Source organism: Arvicola amphibius, chromosome 9 (genome assembly GCF_903992535.2).
Source record: "Arvicola amphibius chromosome 9, mArvAmp1.2, whole genome shotgun sequence".
In the NCBI taxonomy this organism is placed as follows: Eukaryota; Metazoa; Chordata; class Mammalia; order Rodentia; family Cricetidae; genus Arvicola; species Arvicola amphibius.
In genome coordinates this window covers 4,756,246-4,769,201 of record NC_052055.2, presented here as the reverse complement: position 1 = coordinate 4,769,201, position 12,956 = coordinate 4,756,246, and the positions used below count along the sequence as shown (strand labels likewise).

General features: G+C 47.9%; 1 protein-coding gene across 2 annotated transcripts in view; it reads right to left on the bottom strand.

Annotated features, from left to right (window-relative positions):
• Atp6v1c1 (ATPase H+ transporting V1 subunit C1) overlaps window positions 1–10,502 on the bottom strand; it is a 31,884-nt gene extending 21,382 nt beyond the window's left edge. The window contains exon 1 of one of the 2 annotated variants that reach the window (XM_038342911.2): window positions 10,345–10,502. The gene's annotated coding sequence lies outside the window, so the exon portion shown is untranslated. Of the gene's footprint in view, window positions 1–10,149; window positions 10,171–10,344 lie in introns of those variants that run through there. The other variant, XM_038342912.2, reaches the window with a different exon arrangement.
• Window positions 10,503–12,956: the final 2,454 nt, after the last annotated feature.

The window sequence follows — 12,956 nt, the reverse complement described above, 5'->3', positions numbered from 1 at the left end:
AAGGAGCAATACTGTATCTGTGAAGGGCAACAATGAACACGAATTTCTTGAGTGATGAGAGAAATGTTCATTTTATTACAAATAAAATTCATACACTATTGATAAGCTGTCTTGACTGACAAAATACAAATTCACTTAAGAGTTAGTGAAGCTATAACATCTTGTCACCACTGATTTAGATTATAGAAAGCCAGGTGTGGTGGCATACTTGTAATTAAAAGTTCAAGGCCAGTCTGGGGTACAGTACTGAGCGGCCTTTTGTAAACCTGGCACAAGCTAAGGTCATTTGGGAAGAGGAAACCTCAGAGAGAAAATGCCTCCAGGCTGTGGGCAAGCTGGAGGAGCATTTTCCTGATTCTTGCTGTGGGAAGGCAGAGTCCAGGGCGGTGCCAGGGCTGCAAGCAGCATTTCTCCACTGCCTTTACCTTTAGCTCCTGCCTCCAGGTTCCTGCCCTGTCTTCCCTCTGACTACTATAACCGATGAGGTGAAATAGACCCTTTCCTCCCAAGCTGGTTTTGGTCAGTGTTTATCACAGTCAACAGAAACCTAACCAGACAGCTAAGTAGTAAAATTGTTTTCAAAACTCTAATGTCTAAAATGGTAATACTTTAGATACACTGTATCTAAACACACATTACTATTTTAACAAAGGGATGTTCAAATAGGTGTTATGTGTCCATGCTTATTTATTTCTGTATCTGGGACAAATTTTCATTATACTGCCCAGACCAGTCTTAAATGCCTGGGCTCACGCACCCTCCTGCCTCAGCTTTCCAAGCAGTGGGGGATAAGGTGTGGGCACCGTCTGGCTCAGCTTTATCTTCTGTATTTTGTGTTGCTGGAGCTCACACCTAGGACCTCTCTCGTCAGATGTGCACTCCAGCTCCAGCTACTTCCCAGCCTACCAGGTGTCCTTACCTTGTAGGCACAAAGCCAAGCCCATCACAAGAGCTGAAGAGTTCAGAGACTAGCAAACAGCATCACAACACAGAACACCAGAGTCTGGCTAACGGCCCAGTGGAAAAGGCTCTTGCCACCAGGCCTGACTACATCACTCTGATTCCCAGAACCATGTGAAGATGGAAGGAGAGAAAATAGGCTCCACAAATGCCCTGCGGCAAGCATGCTCCCACACAGACAAAGAAAGGGGGAGAGTGGGGAGATAAAACGAGAGAAAGACAAGACTACTTTACGCTATTATAACCATGTGTGAAGCACCAGGATCAAGGCTGGCCAACAGCAATTTCATCTCACTGTGAATATGGCCAGAGAGAACCCTAATGCCCACTCCATGCCCGCTCCAGGCAGCGCCAAAGAAGGACCAGAGCCAGCACTGCTCAGACAACATAAAGAAGGGGACTGTCCCAGCTCAGCTTATCACTGCATGCAAAATGATAGGAGGAGGCCAGGGAGGTGACTGAAGCTACCTCTCTGTGGAAGGAGAGAACTGGCTCTGGCAAGTTGTCTTCTGCCGTCACATGTACACCACAGCATGCATGTATCCAAACTCACATATGCATCACAAACACTGTAACAATAAACTAAATAATTTAAAAATTATTTTTAAAAACATCCTGCAGGAAAATCAGATTATAAACAGGTTTCAGAACCACTGTATCAAAATAAGGTGTTACCAGCCAGGTGTGGTAGAGCATGCCTTAAACCCAGCACTCAGGAGGCAGAGGCAGGTGGAACAGTGAATTCAAGGCCAGCTTGATCTACATAGTGAGTTCCAAGACAGAGCTACATAAAGACTCTATATTGGGGGGCAGAGGAGGAAGGTGTTCCCATGATAACACAATGAGTTTAGCGTTGTAAGAGGTGGCAATACTATGCAATAGAAGATAGCTGGGCATAGTGAAGCACACCTTTGATCCCAGCACTTGGGGGTCAGAGACAGGCAGATTTCTGATTTCAAGGCCAACCTCGTCTACAGAGTGTGTTCCACGACAGTCAGGACCACAGAGAAACCTTGTCTTGGAAAACAAAAACAAAACAAAACAAAAAAAATGGCTAATTGCAGAGTGTTTCCAAAGAACACACAGCAATTAGAACAGTTAGAGTTGTAACACTAAAGTTATTTGAACTACACTGAGTTTAGAATGATACATGTGTGGACATGTCTGAACACATACAGACATATACACAGACCCACTTTTTGCATGTATTTGATGGTAACTAGCACACTTATTAAGCAAACAAAAACAAATGCTAAGAGTACAGAACAAAATAAAATCTAGGTAAACTTCCGCTTTGCTCAAGAATGAACACTTGCTAGGTAGACACGGTGGCAAATGCTTTCAGTTCCAGTGAGAGCTTGTCTTGAGAGAGAGCGCGCAGTTCAGCTATAACCCCAGCACTGGGAAGCTGAGGCGGGAGGATCTAGAACTCAGGCCGGGCTGGGCGACACAGTGAACTCCTGTCTTGAGTGGATGTGTGAACTTACCAAGAACAGAACATAAAGCATTGTGAATGTCACATGGACAAGTGACAGATGGCTTTGTGCCCACGCTGTTTCCTCTCGGGTAACAGAAGGATGAATAACTCATTACACATGTGCACTAGGTTCTGGCTCCCACATGGAACGAAATTTGAATCTGCCCATCAGTTCTTAGATGAGGTTTTCCGGCCATATCCTCAAACCTTCCTGGATCCAATTCCACCTTAACCTCAAGCCTGCCCTTAGCTACCTTTCCCATGCTGCCTCTCTGTTCAGGTCCATTCAGCACCTGTTTATAAAAACCTGCAAGCTCAGCAGTTAAGAGCACTGACTACTCTTTCAAAGGACCGGGGTTCAATTCCCAGCACCCACAAGGCAGCTCACAACTGTCTGTAACTACAGCTCCAGGGGCCCCAACAGCCTTACAAAGGCGCGCGCGTGCACGCGCGCGCACACACACACACAGGCAAAACATCAATGCATGTAAAATAAAAATAAGTAAATAAATAAAGTATCTAAGTCATTTTCTCAACTAAGTCCAAATCAATCAACATATATATTCCACTGCACCACTCTCAACCCAGGTTCATTAAACCCAGGTAAACATTATAACTGCGTTAAGACATATTTTATGTCTCATCTCTTATTTAACTAGTGGCTGTTTTCAATTTAGGATCTTATTCATCTCAAGTCCCAGAACTGGGGTTGCCTCTGGGAAGCAAAACAAATTAACTGCAGTCCCTGGTATCAAGTAACTTCCGATGATGGCCACAGATCTGGTAGGCAAAGGCACAGAGATAAAGAGAGGGATGAGAGAGAGGCTCATGTAGAGGCCAAGACAGGAAAACAACCTCAGTGCAATACAGGAGCAGCCCAAGGGAACAAAGCACAAGTAGGAAGGAAAAGCCTGGGTTCTAAGCTCTGGGATTAATCGTCACGTCTCTTACCTAGGCTGATCTGAAGGCTAGAATTACTTTCATACCACACTAACTTAAATGTAAAATAAAAACAACAATGTAGCAACTTGCACAGGACCACAAAAGGTGGGGTACTGGGCCTGCGCAGATCTGCTAGCATTGCTGCTTTGACTGGAGAGTGGAAGACAAACCCCAAAGAGGGACAACCACAGAGAACAGGAACGTGTCCCGGTAAGTACCCCAAGCCTGCACTGATGCTAGTGCTTGAACCCAGCTGCGGCTGCTCACACCTATAATTAGCCCAGCTGCATGGCTCACACCTATAACCTTAGCACTTGGAAAACTGAGGCAAGTTTGAGGCTAGGCTAAGTGACAACCGAGTTCAGGTCAGCCTGAACTATAGCCAGTAAGACCTTGTCTCAGAAGAACGGACAGCAGCAGACAGGCAGGCGGGTTAGCAGTACACCATTTCTCTTAAATATACTCATCTCTAACAGTAGTTTAAATTCCACAGGAATTAAGGCTGGAAGACGGTCTAGGTGCAAAATAACTTTTTTGGTCCTTGAAAATATGTTTCCTCTTTGATTACAAAGTATTTTACCTTCAAAGCAGAGGCCTTTTACTTGTGGTTGTGGGAGGGACTTATTCCCAGCCTGTTTAAACATTTCCAGCAACTACAGGGAGTGCTCACCTTTCAATATTTCCAGCATTCTTGAGATCTTAGAATTGTTAAGACCATGTAACATCAATAAATACTTATAACTTCTTCAAGTTTACTTTCAAGTGAAAAAATATTAACTACATAAACCTGCTGGGTGGCGGCAGCGCTCACCTTTAATCCCAGCACTCGGGAGGCAGAGGCAGGCGGATCTCTGAGTTTGAGGCCAGCCTGGTCTATAAGAGCTAGTTCCAGAACAGGCTCCAAACAAAATGAGTAACACAGAGAAACCCTGTTTTTGTATTTTGGGGAACTACCTAAATGTCTTCGGTGCATTTAAATATGAAAGAAAACAATCTTCAATCACTTTAGTTTATAAACTAGTATTTCGTCATCCCAGTTGTCAAGAAATAGATTTGAGAAAAGAGAGCCTTGCTTTTATGCAGATGACTATAACAAACAGGAAGATCTGAGGCAGGTTAGGACCAGCCCAGCAAATGGCACCCTGGTTACTAACCCAGTCCACTGTCCTCTCGTGGTCTACTCAAAACTCATTCTTTGGAGCTGGGGAAGGTAGCTGGGTTGGCACGGTGCTTGCCTAGCAAGGCTGAAGCCCCGCGTTCTATCCCCAACACCACATAAACTACTGTGTGTGGTTGCACAAACCTGTATTCCTAGCACTAGGGAGGCCGGATCCGAAGTTCAAGGTCGTCACTGACTGTTCAAAAAGAATAAAAGTCAGTCATGCCAAACACAACGCTGGAAAGCACCTAGTCATTTCTGGTGAAGCTCCTGTGCGTGAACTGGCACACTGACCACCATGTCTATTATTCAGAGTCATTAAGGGGGCTCGTGTTTGGAATCTTAGCATCTAGGAGACAGGAAGGTGGAGTTTGAGGCTAGCAGCCTGGACTTTAGAGGGAGTGCCAGGCCAGCCTGGGCTAGAGTATGAAACCCCAGCTCACAAAGCAAAAGGGCAGAGCCAAGGCAATGGCTCAGTCCTAAGAGCCCTAGCTGCACCACTTGGTGACCCAAGCTCTATCCACAGCCTGAGTAAAAGATGGCTTGAGGGGCAACTGTGGTGAGCACTCCACATGGAGACAGAGGCAAAGACAGGAGAGCCACCCAGAGTTCACAGGTCAGCTCTGGTGTACGCAGGATCCTGCACCCACCAGGTGGGCGGGGAGTGACTGCTCCAAGTTGTCACCTGACCGCCACCCAAAGTGGACCACAGGGACAGCCGAAGCCATCCATACTCCTCCCTGACCACCACACAAAGTGGACCACAGGGACAGCCGAAGCCATCCGTACTCCTCCCTGACCACCACACAAAGTGGACCACAGGGACAGCCGAAGCCATCCATACTCCTCCCTGACCGCACTCCCCTCTGCTCTGGGTGATGACTGATCATCCTGACTAGACCCTGGTGCACTCTGCGCTAAGGTCTGAAATTCAAGTTAAAGGCTTAAAATCGGGGCTAAGTACAAGACTGACTCAATTCCCTGAACCCCACCCTACTTCCCCTCTTAGAACTGCTTCAAGGACAACACACTGAATCGTGAGTACTGAAAAGCGCTTCGGTATGTTCCGCAATTTGGTGCTAAATTCCTTCAGAGCAGATGTAAGCACTGATCCTTCAGAGCAGAGAACAGTTAATGAAGGTATCTGTCCAAAGGCTGGTAACTGCACAGCTGGTAACTACACCAAGACTGACAGAGAACTCAAGGTTTTCATACAATTAGAAATATTAAAATGTAGTTTCTGTAGTCAATACTAACAGCCATCAAAACAAGCAGCTTACAGAAATATTACTCTTATTTTCTGTGTCTTCATCATGTATTTGTCCAACACAGTGAGAATACTGCATGCTTATCTGTCTCCGTGAGACATGCACAGGGCTGTTTCGAGCTGTCCTGATGTGAGGATCACTAATCAGGACGTGGTGGAGGAATCTAGACGTAGGACAGCCTAAATGTCTAAAACTGTCCTTAGCACTGCAGCTCTGAAGCGCCAAGCGAGCGCACAAGCTAAACGGTGAAGTTAGACGGCTGGAGACGGCTCAGCAGGGAAGAGCACTTGTTGCTATGGCAGAAGACCCAGGTTCAGCTCCCAACACTTACACAGTAGCTCACAACCACCAGTAACTCCAGCTCCAGGGGATCCAATGCCTTCTGGCTTCCACAGAAACCGGGAACATGTGGTACACACAACATACATGCAGACAAAACATTCATACACACAAAATAAAAATAATTTCTTTTAAAAAGTTAATATACCAGTTAATTGGGTTAACTCATAGAAAAAAACTTCCTATTCATTCAGTCTACTTTAAACGCTTAGGAAATGCCTCTCCGCCTGCCCACCCTCACTATCTCCCCACCCATGCGTCTCAATAAGTAGCCCTGGCTGACACTGAGCTCACAGAGATTGATGTGCCTCTGTCTCCCAAGTATAAAGATTAAGGCCTGCATCACAATCAGCATCAGCCTCTTTCTATAAAATGCCAATATTGCAACGCACAATCATGTTCCTCACTTTAGATCCATAGCTAAGGAGCCATCTTTTTTCCTGCTAAACATAAGCACCTCTCTCTCCTCCACCGACTACCCAACTCAAGCCTCTGCACTCAGTAAATGCAGTACGTCTGTACAACAGTATATTGTTTTAAGTACAGTTCCCACTGGAGAATGGTATTTTTGTTACCCAGACTATAGGTGAAAGGTGGGTTCACGGCTGTCCTAGGCTACACGTGACCCTACAAAAAGGAATTTCAGATCACCCTGGTTTAATGTCCAAGCTCTTTCCAAGAACAACACACTAATGTTGTCTTAAAAGCACTGATGAAATGGAAATCAAATGCAAACTGATGTGGAGCTAAAATGCAATAAAGCTCCACATCCAGACAGTGGAAGCGACGCCCCTCAGACAGATCTCGACACGTGCAAGGACAAACTACGAAAGGTTCCTAAGCAGAATCAAGCCCAGCACTTGGGAGGTGGACCACGAGGATGGGTAGTTCCGGGACAGCCTGGGAAACACGGTTTAAAGAAGAATGACTACCAACCAGGGGCTGGAGGAGTGCAGAGGCCCGTTACAAAGGTTCAGTGCGCCGTGCTAGTCTTGCTCTTGACCGACGGACATTACAAGTTACAATAATCACAGAATCCAATTTCTGAAAACCTTATGTTTCCGTTTAAAAACAACAACTAAAGTAAATGAAACTGCTAAGATTTATAAACACACAGGCACATCAGCACTCAGGAGGCAAAAGCAGGCGAATTTCTGAGTTTGAGGACACTCTGGTCTACAGAGAAACCTGCCTCAAAAATAAAATAAATAAATAAATGAGCATGTATGTGCGCGGGCACACACACACACACACACAAAGAGAGAGAGAGAGACAGAGACAGAGCTAGTTCTTTAATCTCATCACTCAGGAGGCAGTCTGTGAGTTCGAAGTCAGCCTCATCTACATTATTGAGTTCCAGGGGGCGTAGAGAGATGGCTCAGGGGTTAAGAGTCCTGTCTGCTCTTCTAGAGGTCCTGAGTTCAATTCCCAGCATCCACATGGTTGCTCACAACCATCAATGAGATCTGGTGCCCTCTTGTGGTGTGCAGGCATACACACAGGCAGAACACTGTATACATAATAAGTCTTTTTTAAAGAGAAAGAGAGAGAGACAGAGAAAGAGAAAGAGAGAGAGAGAGAGAGAGAGAGAGAGAGAGAGAGAGAGAGAGAGAGAGAGAGAGAGAGTTAGTTAGTTCCAGGACAGCCAGGGCTACATAGTGAGACACTGTCTCAAAATAAGTAAGTAAATAAATAAAAATCTCCTGTCTTGTTTTAAATTCGGAATTAGAGTGATCACCCAGCTTCCAACATTCAGGATGCAGAGTACTGTTTCTTGAGATCTAGTATCTGCAAAAGAAACAAAAGGGAAAAGGATCCCGTAGAGTCTGAGACTTCAGCACAATGAAGACTCGCTTGTTGCCAAAGAGCTGTGATCAACACCTGATGCACTTCAGCTCACCCTGTTGCTCCTTATCTCCTCCAGCCACACAGTACACAGAAAAGCAGCCCCAGGCTTTCCCAGACAGGGTCTTGCTATGCAGCCCTGGCTGGTCTGAAACTCACTGTATATGCCAGGCTGCTCCAACTTGGGCAGGCCCTCCTGCCTCCGCCTCCCCAGTGCTGGAATGTCAGTGTGTACCAGATACCAGGCCCAGCTCACAGCAGCTGTTTCTAAAACACAAATCTAAAACTGCAGAATCCCTTGAAGCAGCCCTAACCAGGTAAAGTTTCACCAAAAGCTTTGAATCGGAGATGCCGCGCACCTTCAAACCTTACCCTTCTTATGTGGCTATGGTTACTGCACAGGTAATCACCATGAATTGCATCTGAGGTCAGAAACCATGGAAGTTACGTTACACAAGTCACTTGGCTTCTCTGCTTCTAGCCCAAGAGTCTAAATGGGTTCCTATCTACACAATGAATCGGGAAAAGGCAACAGATAGCATTACAAAGAGATAAATTTAAACACATTTTGGCAAGAGTCTCCTCCAACAAACGTCAGGAAGATCTGGCCTCCATTGTACACTTCAGGTTGACTTAGAGCACCATAACAACTACCTCCCGGAAGGGCAAGTGGAACGTAATCTTCCTTTCCCTCCCCAATTCCTTACAATCCTTCAGTGGCCTGCACTGCCCCTGAGCTAGTCTCGTTGGCTTATACCACCATCCACATCTTCACAAAACTATGTCTTCTAAAGCCACAGCCCAACTCTCCCCGCAGCCTACAAATCCTCTGTGCTCCTAACAGGAAAGCCCTGGAAAGCCTCCCCCAGCTCTCGACACATGCATGGCATGCATCTCTGCCAGTCTGTCCACTCCCCATCCCAGGCGCCCCCTGATTTCTAGAAAGGTATATTCCTCCTCTCATTTCGGGGCCTTGACAGATTCTGTTCCCTCGGCTAGGAATGCTCTTTTCACTCCTGGCTGCTCATTCCCCCTTTCCACCAACCTCTTCTCAGACCTTCCTGCAGGTCAACTCGTCAGCAAAGCCTTCCGTGACTCTCCCACAGAGGTCCTACTCCGGGGACACCTCTGCAGCACGCTACTGCTCCTCCGGAGCACATTCTACCCTTGGATAACATTCTCCGTGTTTCAGACATGCTCTCACTATCCAGCTCTGGCTGGCTCTGCCTCCCAAGTGTGAGGTTTTAAGTAAGGTCTGCGCTACCACACCCAACTCGTACGAGTATTATTAAAACCTCCCTCCTGCATAATTGTCTGTAAACCCGGTGAGAACAGAGACTGAGTCTGCTTCCTAAGCCTTGGCGTCCCCATAGCCTCTGGTACTGAGTGTGCACTTAGTTGACAGGTGTCACTAGGCCTCAGAGCTAACCCCACTGCTCCACAATGCAGCTGACTTCAAACCTGGCCTTGGCACCCCGAAACATGCCTTCCCTCTTGCCAGGCCCTCAAATCCTGCGGCCTTCCCTGAATAGAGAGTTCTCCATCCTCGGTTCTCCAACGTCGCTAGCTCGCCAAGACCCAAATTCAAGTTTTCTCTCCTCCATACTTTTTCCTGTCTGTTTTTACTAGTTTCATCGGTCCTCCTGTGACCTATCTTCTCACCATCAGTGCGAACTCCAGGGCCCGGCTTGTCACACCCCAGCACACCACTAACTACTGAGCGCCCCCCCCCCCCCCCAAACACACACACACACACACACATATTACATTTTTCCTCTGAAAAAGAGCACTCGCTTCCCCCTTATGCCTCATAGGTGATTCAATTTGCCTTGTGAGAGGCTGCCCACAAGTTCCTTTCCAGGAGATTTTGCCTATCCTCCCCACGTTCTGGTGAAATGGTTTTAGCTGCCTGTATTTCTGTTCCGTCCACTGCCTACAATGACCCTGTGTCCTCTGTGACCGCCCCCTGCTTGCGGTAGGCACCTCTTCAGCCCTGAAAACTGACATTTCTTCTCCTCCCGAACAGGCGAGAACACCCAGCGGAGACAGCACCCCAGCCCAGATCCTCCTTGGAGAACCATTGTATTACATTCCACCCCCTCGCGAGTGGCCAGCACTGGCTGGGACTCGAACCCAAGAGGGACCCGAACGTACTATACCTCTCCCTTCTGCCCACTGAGTTCCCGTCAAGGCCCCTTCTTCTGAAGACACCAACCCTGGGCCCGGAGATGCGGACACCCGGCGCCCAGGCCGGCTGCAGCTCCGACGCCACAGTCTAGGCCCCCGCGCCCGCCCCCATCCTTCCCTGGCGGCCACTGCAGTGCCAGCTCCCGGCAGGGCTGTCGCTCACTGACCCGGGAAGGTGTCTCGGAGGCGGCGGCGGCGGCGGTTGCGGAGGTGGGAAGCCGGGCAGACGTTAACCGCTCAGCGCTCCATCCCTTCCGGACCTAAGCTCCGGCCTCTCGGCTTCCTCGACCCCTGCGCCCAGAGCGAGTCACGTGCCAGCCCGAGCAATCAGCTGACCGCAGCGCACGCCGCTCCGCCTACGGCGCGCGATCGTGACGGCCGCCGGAGTGGGCGGGGCTGGGAGGAAGCAGCGCGCGCTTCCGGGTGGGCGGGGTCCGGTGGCACCGGACCAGGGTCGCCGGCCACCGGGATGCGTCCCCGCCCGCAGATTCCCGCGATTCAGGCTCCCCAGCCTTCTGCAAGTTTTATCGGACAGTCCAGTTTTCGGGGAAATCTTCCTAGAATTTCTCTCCGGCGTATTGACGTTTTTCATCCAGTCTGGTACCACTTCGTTCCGTATTCAGCTTTAGCTACTGAGCACCAAGCGTTGTCAACCTGTTTTTTTTTTTTTTTTTTTAGGATTAGCTAGCAAGGGAACTCCGCGTCTGGTTTAGGCGGTAGCAAAATGAATACAGGCGGTCAAGGACGGTTTCAGAGTAGAGGCAAGGTCGGGGAAACCATCGGCCTTGGGTCCCAAAATAGTAGCTATGGAGCCGCTCTCTCAAACCTTGCATATCTGACTGGTTGGTAAGATAGGTGGTACCTATCTCAGAATTTTAGAAACTCGGGGTTGGGGGATTTTTCTATTTTAATTGTTTTTAGATTTACAGCTTAGCAAACTGGAGGCCCAGAGGTCATGGAGACTGTGCACAAAGTAATGGGCACTCCTGACATTAAGTCCTGGCTGTCCTTATTAAAATGTGTAATGATAGACTTTCTTTATCAACTTGGGGACAACCTCTGGGCGTGTCTTTGCGCGAGTTTCTAGCCAACTTTAACTTAGAACGCTCGCCCTGAATGGGCAGCACCATCTCGTGGGCTGGGAGCGAACACAGGATGACTTTTGCCGGCGATGGAGCGTATTCTGCTCTTGCAGAGGATCTGAATTCTGTTACCAGCACCCAATGTGGAGCGCCTATGACTCCAGCTACCTGCAGTGAGTCTGATAGCTTCATCTGGCCTCCACCCAGGGAGACAAACACACTCAAACACATAAATACAAATAAAATAGGGCTTTAAAACAATAAGTAAGGGCTAGAGAGAAGGCTCAGCAGGTAGAGGCGCTTGCCCCCAACCATGATGACCTGAGTTGTACCCCAGGACCCATATAGTGGAAGGTGAGAACCAGGATAGTCCCCACTTCCCACATATACACGGTAGCACCCACGTGTGTACATACAAACAAACGTTTAAAAAAAGTTTAAAAATTATTTAGCAGCACTCGGGAGGCAGAGGCAGGCGGATCTCTGAGTTCGAGGCCAGCCTGGTCTACAAGAGCTAGTTCCAGGACAGGCTCTAGAAACTACAAGGAAACCCTGTCTCGAAAAACCAAAAATAAATAAATAAATAAAAATTATTTGGGTTTTTTTTTTTTTGGTTGGTTGGTTTTACTGGGGGATCGGCATGTCTCTCTGTAGACTAAGCAAGCTGGCCTCTAACTCAGAGATCCGCCTGCCTCTGCCTCCCCCACTGCTGGGATTAAAGGCCTGCGCCACCGCCCGGTTTTTTTTTTTTAAAGGAGGAAGCTAAGCACCAACATTCATCTCTCTGCTTCCTGTCTATAAATACAGCATGACCCCCCATCTCAGACTCCTACCTTCAGAGCTAGCTTGCTCTTACCACCCTGCTACAAACTGTGAGACAAAATAACCCTTTCTGTATACATTGCTTTTCTATTGCTAGAATAGAATGCCATTGTAGCTCAAATTCTAATTGGTCTTAATAATAAAAACTTGGACTCAGCTATCAGGGGTGAAAGTGGAAGGATGAGAGAAGCAGAGAAGCCAGCTACTAGAGTTCTTACCTCTACCAATGCTCAGACCAAAGGAGCGACCCTGTCCCTACGAATCCTCAGGCTGCCCTAAGCTCCTGCCTCTTCCCGCCTTATACTCCTTTCTCCACCCGGTCATCTCACTCTGGCCTCCATCTCCCTAGTGCTGGGATTAGAGCCCTGTGATCCCAAATGCTTTGTGTGAGCTCTGTTTCTCTTTTAGACAAGTTCAATCTCCTGTAGCTCAGGGTGGCCTTGAACTCACAGAGATCCGCCCACCTCTGTCCCGCTGGGCTTAAAGGTGTGTACCTCCACTGCTTGACCTCTATGGCTAACTAGTGGCTTAGCTCTGCGCTCTTCAGGCAAGCTTTATTTGTTAGATCACAAACAAAATATCACTACATACCATGGCCAAGGCAACTTATATTTATTTGGGTTTATGTTCCAGAAGGATAAGAGTCCATTCCCATCACAGCAGGGAAGTGTGGCAACTCACAGGCAAAGCAACTGAAATACCTGAGAGCTTACAGACCAAACCACAAACTGGAAGCAGGAAGCACACTGGAAATGTGATATACTTCCTCCAACACGCCACACCTCCTAAACCTCCCCCAAACAACCCCACCCACCAGGGACCAAGTATTCAAATGCCCGGGGCTTCCAAGAAGTCCCTTCAAACTACCACAGATT